Below are 13,372 nucleotides of genomic sequence, written 5' to 3'. Positions count from 1 at the left end.
GTCGCTGCTGTAACTAACTCGCCGCCGCCACGAACGGTTGCTTTTTCTCTAAGGCGGTGCTCGTCGCACGTCGCCTCTTTTCTCTTCCTTTCTCGCGTGCACGCGGAATGCGCATCCGCAGAAAATAAGAAAGTTTCGGTAGTAGTAGATTACGCCCGTAGACGATATAATTCATCCAATGAATTCCAATACCGATCTCGTATTTATACCCGCTCGATAGTTGCAATCTGATCAAGCATCGATTTATCGGCGCGATTACAAAATTCCAACGATATCTCGAATAGGAGGAGCAATTCTTTAAGAGTAGGCTTAATCGGTATATAGATCTAGACTGGATCCCGAGAATTTGTTCTCTCTCTCTCTCTTTTTTTTTGGAATGATTCAAGTTTCTAGATCGATCCTTTATCGGAACAACAAAAGGATTTTTTTTATTATTTATTATTATACGAGTTCAAATCCTTTTTAGATTTAAGAATAGAAGTCGTAGAATCTCGAAAGATTCCTACACGAAACGATCCCTTCCTCCTTTAATTTTAGATCGTGAAAATTTCTCTTCTTTTTATAATAATGATCACATACTATCGCCACTATCCCCTTCTTCCTTTCTAACCACGTTACCGAGAAGTTGCACCAAGTGACGAAGCATGGATTAGGTCATGGTGAAAGCAAGAATTCAAGTTCCTAGATACAGACCGAGAGACCAAGTTTACAATAAAGACGATGTTTTTCCCTTTATCGAGCAACATCCCTTTTTCCTCTTATTGATCCTTCCATTTCTATATATATATATATACTTCCAACGAAAATCGTTTCTTTTCTTCATTTTCTTACAACAATATATCGCGCGCCTCCTTCGTTTCTACGTCGCAGAAAAGTGCAGCAGCGTCGGTTTGGCCACGGTGAAAGCAAGAACCCTGTCCCCCCTTGTCCCCTAGATCAACAGGGGGGCGCACAATCCCGGGAGGCCCTCTCACTTTCGCTCTTCGGAGAAAGTCTGGCCGGCGTCACCGCTGGCCGCCCTCCGCTCTGCCCCCCTTCTTTGCAACCGTGGCCACCGTCCTCCTCTTCCCCTCCCCGTGCCTCCCCGCACCATTTCTGCCGCCGTTACCTCTCCCTCCCCCTCCCCCTCCCGCTGGGCCGCCCCTGACTTCGCAAAAGCGCTTGCATCGCACTCGGCAAGGCGAGCAACGGCTCCTAGCTTCGCTGCCGTAAGCACGATAGAGGGACCGAGATACCGAACGAAGAAAGAAAGAGCGAGAAAAAGAGAGGCAGAGAGAGAGAGAGAGAGAGAGAGAAGCATCGAGTGCACAGAGAAAGAAAGAAAGAAAGAGAGAGAGAGAGAGAGAGCAGTCGACAGAGCTTCTCTCCGTTCCCCTTCGCGCCACTTGTGCGCACTTCTTCTACGGTGTGCTCTCGAGCCGACTCCGGGGGTTAATGCACTCCTAGAGCAAGCCATAACCTTAAGCCGGGGCCCCGGAGAAGCGCGGGAATCTTGGCGTCTTTGGACGCATTAGCGGAGCGCGGACGGTTGTTTACGGAACCGTCGGTATGGTCAATAATTGCATTACCGGAAGACACGCCGCATTTTTATGTAACGCGGACCCGAAATGGACGAAGCGAATCGGTGATCGTTGCCGGGTGAATGCGGCCGAATTATGCGCAATTCCTCAACGATCATCGATTCTTTATAAATCGTTTTCGTTTATTTATTTTTTTTTTTTCTCTCGAATCTCTCTTCGAATATAATCCCCTCGCTTCTTCTCTTTGTATCGAACGGTGAGAATCGCGATTCGGTGTTACGTAAGGTGAGGGAAATTTAAAAAGTAAAACGAGGATTTTATTACCGAGCCAATGGATGATTGACTCGTTGAGAAAAACTATCGTACGTTGGTTTGTGAAATTTTAATTTCGTTCGCGTATACGTCTCTATTTTAACAAGTAAAATATTATTAGGCAATTATCGTGTTTGCACAACTACATATATATATATATATTGTGAACAGTTTAAAAATTCTTTTAACAAATTCCTCTCGTGTTACCGAGTTCTATGATATATTAGGATAAAAATAAGCGTTACAGTCATCGGATAAAAATAACACCAACTATTACAAAAATACTCTCCTTAAAAGATAAACGTGAACCAACAGAAAGTCCTTATTTCGATGCATAAAATGGTCGACGCACAACATTGTTAGAAGAATCGAGTTATTTGGCATCGCTTGATATTTCTCGCTTGATAGAAATACCATCGAACGTTATTTCTCCGGATAGTCAACAGTTAGAGATACGGCGACAGAAAAAAAATGCACGGACGACGGTCATCGAGATTCGTGGACGCGAAACCTTGGAGCTCATTGTCTACTAGCGATAATTGGATGTACTTGGCTACAGTTTCGTATACATATGTGCGCATGTGCTCGATAGAGAGAATAGTTTATCTCTCGCCGCTCTATCAATCTGTCTCGCTTGTCCACGCTAGGCGATTGACTATAGAGGTGGTATATGACGGTCCAGGGCCGACAAGCGACCGCCTTGGAGGCGTAATGACGATCGTAGAAACTCTCGAGGCCGGTCCACGAGGGCCGGACGGTTTTATGAATGCGCGAACGTGATAGAAGACTCGAAGAAAGACAGACGCTCTCTCTCTCTCTCTCTCTCTCTCTCTCGTACACCGTGCAGGTATCATGTTTTATCATCCGTGCGCCGTGATCCGATCGATCCCGGTGATAACCGCGATTTCTTCCGATTTTCCACGAAGAAAATTTCAATTTGCAAGTGATATTGCAAAAAAAAAAAAAAAAAATACGAGTGAAAATGTTAACTCGTTAAATTTTTTCAACGAGAAAAATCTTAACAAAAAAAAAAAAAAAAGAAAAGGAGGGCAGACAAAGTAATTCGAATTATTTTAGCAACCAGATCTATCGTAATTTGCCAACTTTTCGCATTTTTTGCGTTCGAAATCGATCATTTCGATCGAGCAACACGGACGACTCGCGTGCATCTATTTAATAATTACGCATTTATATTTGCCCATACTTAGCGATATGCAAATAGTGTGCACACACGCGGAGTAGTGGAAAGGATGGTGACGCGAGTCGTGAATCGCCATCGGCGGACCTCTCCTCGCCGCTTCAATTTTATTTCCGATCGGGCGTGCAATGATTTCGCAACAAGATCTCGCATCACGGTTCCCAAAATATTTATCGAAAAACAACGATGTCGATACTCGAGTGTTTGAAACGATATTGCAAGACGATTTTGCACAGTCTATAAACAAAGCGAGGTCGCGTGGCAAAATCAAACGAAACGAGGCGAGGCCTCGCGGAAAATTCCCCGATTCGTGTCCTCGAATTTAAATGATAATGAGGGGGGAGGGGAGTAGGAGATTAACAGAGTTTACTATAATCCCGAGTTCTTGAATCGATCTTTATCTCAACGCTTTATTTACGCAGAAAAATTGCATCCACGCCATCGATTCTTTATCGAGAAGACTCGAAAAGTCTCGATCATCGTCACGATTGTGGTTCTACGGCTCGATATAGATCGAGGTTATACACCGCGTACAACTTTATGCGTCGAAATTCTATATTCGATCTGTTGGATCGGAAAAATTCGTGCATTTCTTATCTAATAAGTTGATCGTAGCAAGTTGATCGAAGGTGTTGATCAAGAGAATAATCTATTTTAGACAGAAGAAGAGGCTATATGTTTCGATTTAAATTAATTTAAATTCAATTGATGCACGCACGACTGATCCTTTTTAAGCGTGTTTTCCTTTCAAATTATATCGATACTCGTCTAACACTTTATTATCCAATAATATTTATCTACTTTACGGAATTAGAAATCGGTAAACAACGATTTCGAATCGCTGTGTATAATAATTTGAGGCATAAATCAAAAATTCGTCGGTACGTTCCTCTCTCGAAGGCGAAGCATAGAATGAATCTTGCAGAAAATTTGTATTGCCGAAAACGAGAAACCAAAGTCAACGAACGTCATATAACCATTGATTCGAATTTCAAATCGAGCTTGTGAATGGATTTCAATTTCAATTTATTCGGTTGAAAATGCGTGCGACAAAAAAAAAAAAAAAGAAAAAAAGAGAAGAAAAACGAACGAAGCGAAGTGAATTTTTAAAACGCGATCCACGTGATATCGCCGTACAAATTTACAAACGTAATCTAAATCTAATTATACACACCAAAAAATCACGAGAGATACCCACGATAATCCTCGACCATTATAAAAATTACAAGACCATGCTGCAGAAACTTTTCATTATAAATTTATAAATTAAACTAACTCACACGTCGATTAACGTCAAAATCATCACGAGAATCTATCCACATTGCTACAACTCGCTCACGCCATCTACCTCGATCATTCGAAATTCAAAAAGAAAAAAAGAAAGAACCGGTCGATTAACACCAAAAAAAAAAAAAAAAGAGAAAAAGCGAATTTACTCGACGAGAATCGAACCAACGAATTAATACCATAAATCAAGGAATCGGATGAAAGGAAAAAGAAATTTGAAGAAGAAATTCGCATGCTCCATCTACATGGTGGCTCGTGGCCATAGGCGCACACGTGGCCGTCCGTTCCGAAGTGTTGAAAATAACCTCTTAGGCGTCCCTGACGAGGTGGGAATGTTGAGCTTGCCGCGAATACTATACACTGTTAGCCCGTGATTTGCACTTCCTAGTCGAGGCGCGTATACGCACCAACACGCGCGCGCTGTACGCGCGTAATCTCTCCAACGCAATGCGCACGCATACGTTGTTGCAACGAGCCACGGTCTCGACGGTGGAGGCGAGACGAGGGGAGGGGAGGGGAGGGGAGGGGGAAGGGGGAAGGGGACGTGTGCGTCACACACGGGAACGGTGTAAAACTAACAATAATAATAATAAGGTTGAGTCATGTGGGGGCCTTCGAGAGCAAAAGAAGGGCCTTGATTCGCGCCCCGAGCAAGGTAAAGATCCCGTCCCTCCCTCCTCCCGATCTCTCGGCTCGAAGCGCTTTTTTGGACCTCTCTGAGAGAGAGAGAGAGAGAGAGAGAGATCTCGCGGATTTCTTCCATTAGAAAATAGAGAACAACTCGAGGGCAACTCGAGGGATCGTGAAAACAGATCGAGGATTTATTCTTACGTTGAATAATCGACACGTGGGAAGAAGGCCCTCCTCCTCGATTCAGATTCATGTATACTTGCGGTCTCGTTCCTCGTGGAATGGAAGAAGGGAATGAAGTTTCGAGTATCGAGAGATGTTCGATTAATTTGCTCGAGAGAATCTTATTTTTCGGGAATTTCTACCGCGCTGTATCGAAGGTTGAGGATAGATTGCGAAATTTCGCGGCACGGTTTTATTAAATTTTAATAAAGAGGAAGGCCTCCGATCCGAAGAGTCATTTGATCGGAATAGAAATTGATACTTTCAAATTCAAATGATTCTAACCTTTAATATATTCAATTTTTTTTTTTTTTTTTCTTCTTACTGGAATATCATCGAACGTAGAACATTATCTATTTTCGAGACTGTTGTTGCACTTTTTTTGCACACAGAAACGAATTGTACAAATTGTAGAAATCTATCGTGAAAGAATCGGATCGATCGTCAAATTATTGATATCGAATTTAAAAAAAAAAAAAGAAGAAAGATAACAATTATCTCTCAACAAGGAAAATCGATCGATTTCTAACTTTCGAAACACACTTTCGGTTATCGTTCGATAAAGAAAAATATCGCGCGCCGATATCCATCGCGTTTAACGGTTATTGGCAAGTTGGACAACTTCCTCGAAGGCGATGGACACTCTTCAAACGCTCTTCGATGGAGCTCGATCATCATTCGGGGAGGGACGATCCATAAAAGACGCGTTTTATAATAAAGCGCGCGCGAGCAGGAATAAAAGGGATGACAATTCCACGCGCGAAACGCCGTCATCTCCGTTGACTGGCCAACAATCGGATCTAGGAAAAAGCTTCGATCAATCTTCGAATTCGAAAGCGAGCCTGCCTGCCTTTCTTCCCTCGGCTTTTGGAAATCGAATACGAATTCGAGAAGAGAAGAGAAGGTCGTTGACGTCAATCGTTGTCGCGATCATTGAATCGCGGGGGGCTTTAATCATTTTTATTTTTATTATTCCCCGACGCGAGAAAATTCGCTATTTTACACCGCGGTATCGTTGAATCGGAAGGTGATTCCAATTACCTATGCCGTGTATTATCGTTGTTTATGCAAATGGCTTTGTCATAGGTGTTGTTAAAACGAGTAAAAATCGGTTGGAAAGAAAACGAAATATTTCTGGTATTTTATTCGAGCGAGTGGATAAGATCGTGTCCTTTTACTTTGATTTAACGGTACCAATGGGTATTGTCTTTCTATAAAAAGAAAAAAAAAAAACGTTTTAACGATTCAACGTGTTAAGCGATTTTCCGAGAATCGTGGTGGTGTATTATACGATATTGCAAGGATAAAGACGGACGCGTGAAAAAACTGCAAAGTACCCTGTTTTAATACGCGTTAATAAAAATCTTGCTTCTCATTATATATATATAGTTTAAGAATCGTTCGAACCACGCTTCCTATATATAACTTTTTTTCGTTACGAGCTTTGTCACCTTTTACGCGTCTTATCCACTCCCTAAAACCGGTTTAAGAAGCGAGGAAAGATCATCCCGAATGATTCCGTCCCGCGTGCTCGAATTTCAATTCGGTCGCCTCGATCGATAATCCTGATCTACGAATCGAAAGATAATATATATACACAGGGTGAGTTGATAAATTCGAATTCGAAACGCGAAAATTGGTTAAGTTTAAAAGCGATCGAATTTTCCGTCCGTGAGACGAAGCGAGACAGAAATAGACATCTCCTCTGTCTCCGTTACATCACGCTCTACCCCCTCCTCGCTCCCTATCCAAACTATAAATTCCTTATAGCTCGATAAATAAGCCTGGACCGATATATATATATATATATATATCCATCCTTTAAATCCAACTTTCGATCCTTCGAATTACGATACACGAAACAAGCGATCGTTTTGAATAAAAAGAGGGAGGGAGGGAGGGAGGGGAGAAAGAAGCGCGGGGCATTATGCATAGGATAAAACGGTCAGTTGGACGTCCCGTATCGTGTCACGTCGCCTGATTCCTGATCGTGGACAGACTGCGAGAACGGGAAGGGAAAGATGTATGTGTGGCAGTGGTGGAAAGAATGGCAAGTTAAGTCGAATAGGGTATACGTGGACGCCGCGGCCTTCCAACCTCGCTCAGCCTTCCGCTTTTATTGCGCCGTGGTAGTAGCGCCACTCTAAGGCTAGGGCCAGGAGAAGTGCCAACTTGAACGATCTTTCACCGGATGGACAAACTGTGACATCACTTCGCGGCCGAATCACCTCCTAGAATTCCATCCACGCATCCCGACCGTCTATTTCCACCTTCGGTTATTTAGACGTTGACCCGAACTAAACGCGCGCTCATAATTGTTGGTCCGCCAGCTTTCTGGAGGTAGGGGGGGGATCGTGAATGAAATTCTCTCTCTCTCTCTCTCTCTCTCTCTCTCTCTCTCTCCCTCTCCTTAAAGCTGGTTCTAAAATTAGCAGCGATAGGATAGAGAATACTTTCACTTCGGCGAAACGTTTAATTCGAAAAAATTTTAAAAATATGAAAAACAGATATATTTCATTAAAGAGTGTTTTTAATTTAAGAGATGTTCGATTCATTTTTCGCTCGGTTCACTAAAGTGATCGATCTCTGACTCATCGAAATTACGAAGGATAAAAAAGAAAAAAGAAAAAAAAAGAATTCGTGTTTCGATTAAATAAAATATTCACACACGCGAGTTCGCACCTTTTTGGCAAGAATCTCTTCCGAAAATAATTCTCGAGTTCGCGAGCATTGCATAATGAATCGGCGGGAAAGAAAATCGCGCGGCACGATATTGCAAACAAACTGAATCTGAGCAAACATCTCAGTTTTTTTCTGCATACATAAGAGATAACGATAACCGCACGTGTCGAGACAGTTACCCACGTGGTCGGTAAAGGACAATCTTGACTTACAACCCAACTATAAATTTCATCTTTCCACCGATGGAAACGTTGGTGGTAATCCCCTTCCCCCCCCTCCCCCCCCGTCCCCAAGTGTATTCATTCAGGAGGGAGTTTTATCAACCGAGTTTATCCCGTTAATTTATCACCGATCAATTGTTTTTTCCGTCACACGTCGGCGGCTGTTCCATCGGCCTGTTTGACGAAACGTTATTTTCTCTCGCCTGTTGTAAAAGTCACACGTGAACGAGAGAGGAGGCGGCGCAATAATGCAAGCCACTCTGTTTTAACGGGCATGTACTTAATCGTACATTCCGCTGTTTTGAAGGTAAACCGTTTCAAGGTGAGGCTAAACTCAGCCGAAGAGTAATTGTTTAATCGGCGCAACAATAACATTTGATTCAGCATTATTCTTGTTTCATACCAGTTGCGCGGCAACGAAACAACTCCGCGCGGAAAAGGCCAAATCACCAGAAAAACCGTTTCTTAATTGGACGCCTGAAGCAACAAAACCTGTAATAACGTTGTTTATTAAAACACCGAAGAATTATAAAAACCGTCCTATCTCGTTGCATGCACCTCGTCTCGCACGACACCAATGTGTATAAACCAAAAATGATTCGCTATTCCCGCAATTGAAGGGAAACATCTTCCTACTCCTTTTTCGAGCCCAATTAACCCAAGCCTTCGCGATTATCGTGAGAACGGTGCGATGACTTTGAGACGAGCGAAGAAAGAGAGAGAGAGAGGGAGGGGGGGAGGGATAAGAAACGAATTTTCCTCTTCCTTCTCGCAGGTTTTCGGCCTACCCTTGACCATGACCGCGTTTCACGCGCTCTTTCTCCTCTTCTTGGCCGGCTACCTACACGGGACGATCGGTTACGTTACGTCAAGGGGCGCCCCCTCGTGCCCTGCTCGAGAAAGGTTAGGTCCATGATCTTACAGCGTAACGTGTTTCGCGGGCCGCTCCAAGGTCGTTGCTCTACACGTATGAACGAAGCAGGGGCGGTTATTCGGGGGAATACAAGGGGGAGGGGCCCTGGGTGGGGCTTCGAACTTGCCAATACACACGGGAGAGTCAAGGCTCCGGCCCAATTCGAGTTCGTAGACCTAGACGGGACGGATAGGTCACACACGCACGCCTTCCTTTCCTCTTCAACTTCTCGGCCTAAGGTCATTTACTTTTACCGAGCCACCTTCGACGCGTCACCTTCGAATCTCCTTGTCCTTAAGCTAGGATTCGAGAGGAGAGAAAAGGGAGGGGAGATATGTGGGTATACTGTGTGTATACATGATCGCGATAAACCGGTGTTTCCTGTGCGATCGCAGGTGCAGGAAAACGGCGACCTATATTTCGACATAATACGCTTCGCCCTTCGAGAGCGCGATAAATTGTTAAACAAACGCGTGCAACGCAATAATCGGGCAGGATGCGCGAGCGATCAAGGACGAACGGGGGCGACCGTGTTTGTTTTCCTTACCCGGTAAAAAATAATTGCAACGCTGTCGACACGCGCCACCACAACAACCGACCTTTGTTTTTGGATGTCGCATAATACTTAATATGTACGCAACAAACGCAAGCTGGTTGCGTGAAAACGTAAACACAGATGCGAACTTCGCTCTTGAAAACCAGACGGTTACGTACATCGCGATCTTATCGAATGCCACATAATTGATGTCATATCAAAAAAAAAAAAATATATATATATATATAATGTTATGGAAATAAGCGGATCGATTGTGTACGAAGGAAACATGAAAATTACGGAGGCGAATGTGAATGGTGAAAAAACAATCGGGAACGATTAACGGTTTAAAGATCGCCGAGCTTTGATTTCTCTTGAATTTTTAAAAAAAACACGTTAGTTTCGGTTAATAAAGTCATCACTCGAGTTGGGAGAAGGACACTTGCAAAAGAGAGAGAAATGGAAAGAAACGAGTATTCGTTCGGTTATCCGCAGAAGAGGGAACGGATTAAGAGCCGTGATGAATCGAGAGAGGAGGAGAGGGAGGAGGTTACAGAGCGTTCCACGTGGTATCAAACTTCAGGGACGTTGGTATATATGGGGCGCGAGGCTACGGGGCCCTTATACCGCGCTGATGTCTTGTATCTCAATATTTATCGAATGTATACCGCGCGATGCTAAACACCACACCGTTTTGGCCCTCGGCCCTGAGTAACCGACCAAGGTCATCCGCTTAACCGCCGATCGCGCTAGAGAATTAGAGAGAACGCGAAACTCGCGTGCAACTATAAATCTCATAACTATATTAAAGAGTCGCGAAGTTTTCTGAGTTGAAGCCAAGCGAAGAATGGTAGGAGAGATCGAGAAAGAGTGAAGGAGAGAGAAAGAGAGAGAGAGAGAGAGAGAGAGAGAGGGAGAGGAGAGAAATGAAAGACTGAGATGGTTGAGGGCCGAAGGTTGGTCCGGGCTGAAAATACTTGGACAAAATATAGTTGCGTTTTATTTCTACGCGCGTGAATACATGCACAAGTGCATACGAGATCTGCGTATTCGGTGCTTTGTCTGTTTACATTGATTATCCGACCGATACGAAATTATAAAAATCTATACGCTATATGTAAAATTGTCTTTTATCATCTTTCGCGAAAATCGAATTCGAATCGAAAGATATTTAACACGATTCGTTACAATTCTGTCAATTTCTCTCGCATTCGCGATAAATGCAAGCCATTCCCCCCCCCCCCCCCCCCTGCTCAATCGTATAAGCCAATACGTATAGATTTGCAAAGGATAAGGATCGACGCGTGCATTTACAGCAAGTTGTTTCCTGGATGGTATCTCTGCTCGAATCATCAGAGACGGTTACGATAATTTTATATAATCGATACAATAGTAACGCGAGCTATGCTATAGTTGCCAGAAGAGAGAGAGAGAAAGGTAGACGGGTTGAAGAGAGAAGTGTGTATCGATTCGTAAAACGCTATTTACAATTGCGTCCATAAAGTGACGCAGAAAACCGAGCGTACACCATAGAATTTAATCGTTTTTATGTAAACCGATATCTCGTGGTACACCGAACCATAATGCGTGATCACTTCCTTGATCGTATGCGATTACCGTCCGGTTGCTCATTTTCACCCCGGCCGAACGAACCGTCACCATCGTTCCGCGAGATTCGCTTTTACCCGGAGAAAAGATTTTGTTAGGTAATCCCGCCGAAGACATTCGATCGCGGCGCTTTCATTAAATCACTATTATTGCTTTGCGTCTCGCACTCCGCGTTTGTCAAACGGACTCGTGTAGGTGGTATTCAAACGCGTTCGACTTTACCGCCATCTCTAACTATCACCAATCACAGAAGCAAGCATACTTTGAACCGCTGTTCAATCCTTTTACATAACACGGTGTATTCGATTACTTCTTTTAACTAATCGATGTTAATTTCTCTTACCTCTGTATATCCTGATTTACGATGACGATTTACGACGCTTGACGTCGTCGAGGAAAATACAGACTGGACGTGGATACTTTCGACGCACACCGATTTCTATTGCACACACTCTACTACTGACCGTTGATATCCCCAACCTGTTTCCTTCTTTCCACTTCAATCCCACTTCTTCTGAGTCACCGAAAACATAAACAATTTTCGATTATTTGGCCGCACGATGATTACGAATCACCTTCGATTCGTCGAAAGGAAGAGGGAAAGAAAAATGTTTTGAAAGACGTTACGAGCTTGTGTCGCGCGACGTAATTCTGATTGGGAAGCGCGCGCAACACGACGCGACGTAAAAAAAGTTTTGTTTTCAATTCGACAATGGTGGTTCCACGTTTAATCAGTAACTGTTCTCTCACTTGCGATCGAGAAGAAAGAAACGGCCATGTCTCTACCGAAATTCGGAAACGAAAACGAAACCGCACAGAATCTTTAACACACAGTCCGATCACACAGTACGATGCCGCGCAACGACTCGAGTCAAAATCGTCCGGTGGGCGCAGAGTGACGCGCAGCCGTGGTATACTGTCGACCGCGGGAAATTCAGGAAGCTCGTGCTGCTTAATGATGGCGTATGATTATGCGATGCTTCGCGTTTCACGGTGGTCTCTTTTCCTCTTCGACAACTCTCTCGAAATCCTTTCTCCTGTACGCGGAGGGGTTCGTAGCGAAGGGGAAAGAAGACGGATTGCGTGACACGAGGCGTACGTACGAGTCTTTGGCCGAAGCGCGAAGGAACACTGAACGTAACGCGCGAGCAGCGAACCTCGGTTTGCCTAGCCTAGCCGCCACTAAACGCCACTATCCTAGGTTAGACACGCTCGCGACACTCTCCCTCCCTCCCCCCTCCTCCCCCTCGCCATTCCCCTCTGCCATTCCACTCCTAGCTCGCGCTTCTTCTTCCTCTTTCGCACTAACGTGCTCTCCCTCTCTTTGTCTTTCTCCCATCTGTCCTGCTCTCGCTTCACCGATCTTGCATCTTTCTCGAACTCTAGGGATCTATGTACATAGAGTGTACGGGGGGTACACACGCCGTGTGGATTCGGAGCGGTTGACTGGTGGGGGTTCGTAAGGCCATAGCCACGGCCACCGAGTCGCATACACTCGCAAACTCAGCAGCAGGCGCATGCACGCACGTATATACACATTGCGAATAGCGCACACTGGCAGAACGAGCGTTGTCGCTTCGTTTCTCGCGTGTGCGGGCTCACGAGCGCGCACACGATTCTAGACTCTCTAGAGCGCTTCGTCGATCTCGTGTATCGTCCGTGTATCGTTGTCGCACGGAAGCATTTCGCGGGACTATTTTATAACCGGAATCGCAAGCGCGAGTTAACGAGAAAGTGGAATTGCTTGTCTTTTTTTCCCACCTCTGTTTAATGCCTGTTGAATTATACACGATGTTTCGATACAAAAATCAAGGGGGTTAACCGAATTGAGAAAAAGAGGAAAGAGAAAAAAATTATGAATTAAGAAGAAATTTGATGGAACACGGTCAATTGTCAGAGGCGATATCACATCCGCGCTACAAATATACGTACATCTCGCACGTGTACAAGAGTCGAGAGGCAGAGTATATGCTCCGTATGTAATTTGTTCTATATTCAAGGGGGCACTCTAGCGCATATATGTGTTGTCCGTAGCGCATATGTACAGGGAATACATGTCTTCTTGGACGCGAGGGTGTACAAGAATGTAACCACCGTGCGACTGAATGCAACAAGGCACACAATGTCTTCCTCGACCAACGTCCGTTCTCTCCAAGCATGTGCAGAACGCGTTGGCATTCAAATGACTATTTACACGCCTTGTTATTACGATGAACGGAACGAAACGCGCAGCGTTCGCTTTAT

At 44.3% G+C, this 13,372-nt stretch overlaps 1 protein-coding gene across 5 annotated transcripts in view; it reads right to left on the bottom strand.

The window, feature by feature from the left end:
- The window catches only part of Eip74EF (Ecdysone-induced protein E74), a 152,126-nt gene that overhangs the window by 128,124 nt on the left and 10,630 nt on the right, over positions 1 to 13,372 (bottom strand). For 4 of the 5 annotated variants that reach the window (XM_086913807.1, XM_086913809.1, XM_086913813.1 and 1 more), the window contains exon 1: positions 11,472 to 11,636. The exons of the other annotated variant lie outside the window; for it this stretch is intronic. The gene's annotated coding sequence lies outside the window, so the exon portion shown is untranslated. Of the gene's footprint in view, positions 1 to 11,471; positions 11,637 to 13,372 lie in introns of those variants that run through there. 5 annotated transcript variants of the gene reach the window in all.

Source organism: Apis florea, unplaced genomic scaffold, assembly GCF_048593485.1.
Source record: "Apis florea isolate Af1SG1 unplaced genomic scaffold, ASM4859348v1 contig_3517_pilon, whole genome shotgun sequence".
Taxonomy (NCBI): Eukaryota; Metazoa; Arthropoda; class Insecta; order Hymenoptera; family Apidae; genus Apis; species Apis florea.
This window is presented reverse-complemented; position numbering and strand designations above follow the sequence as displayed.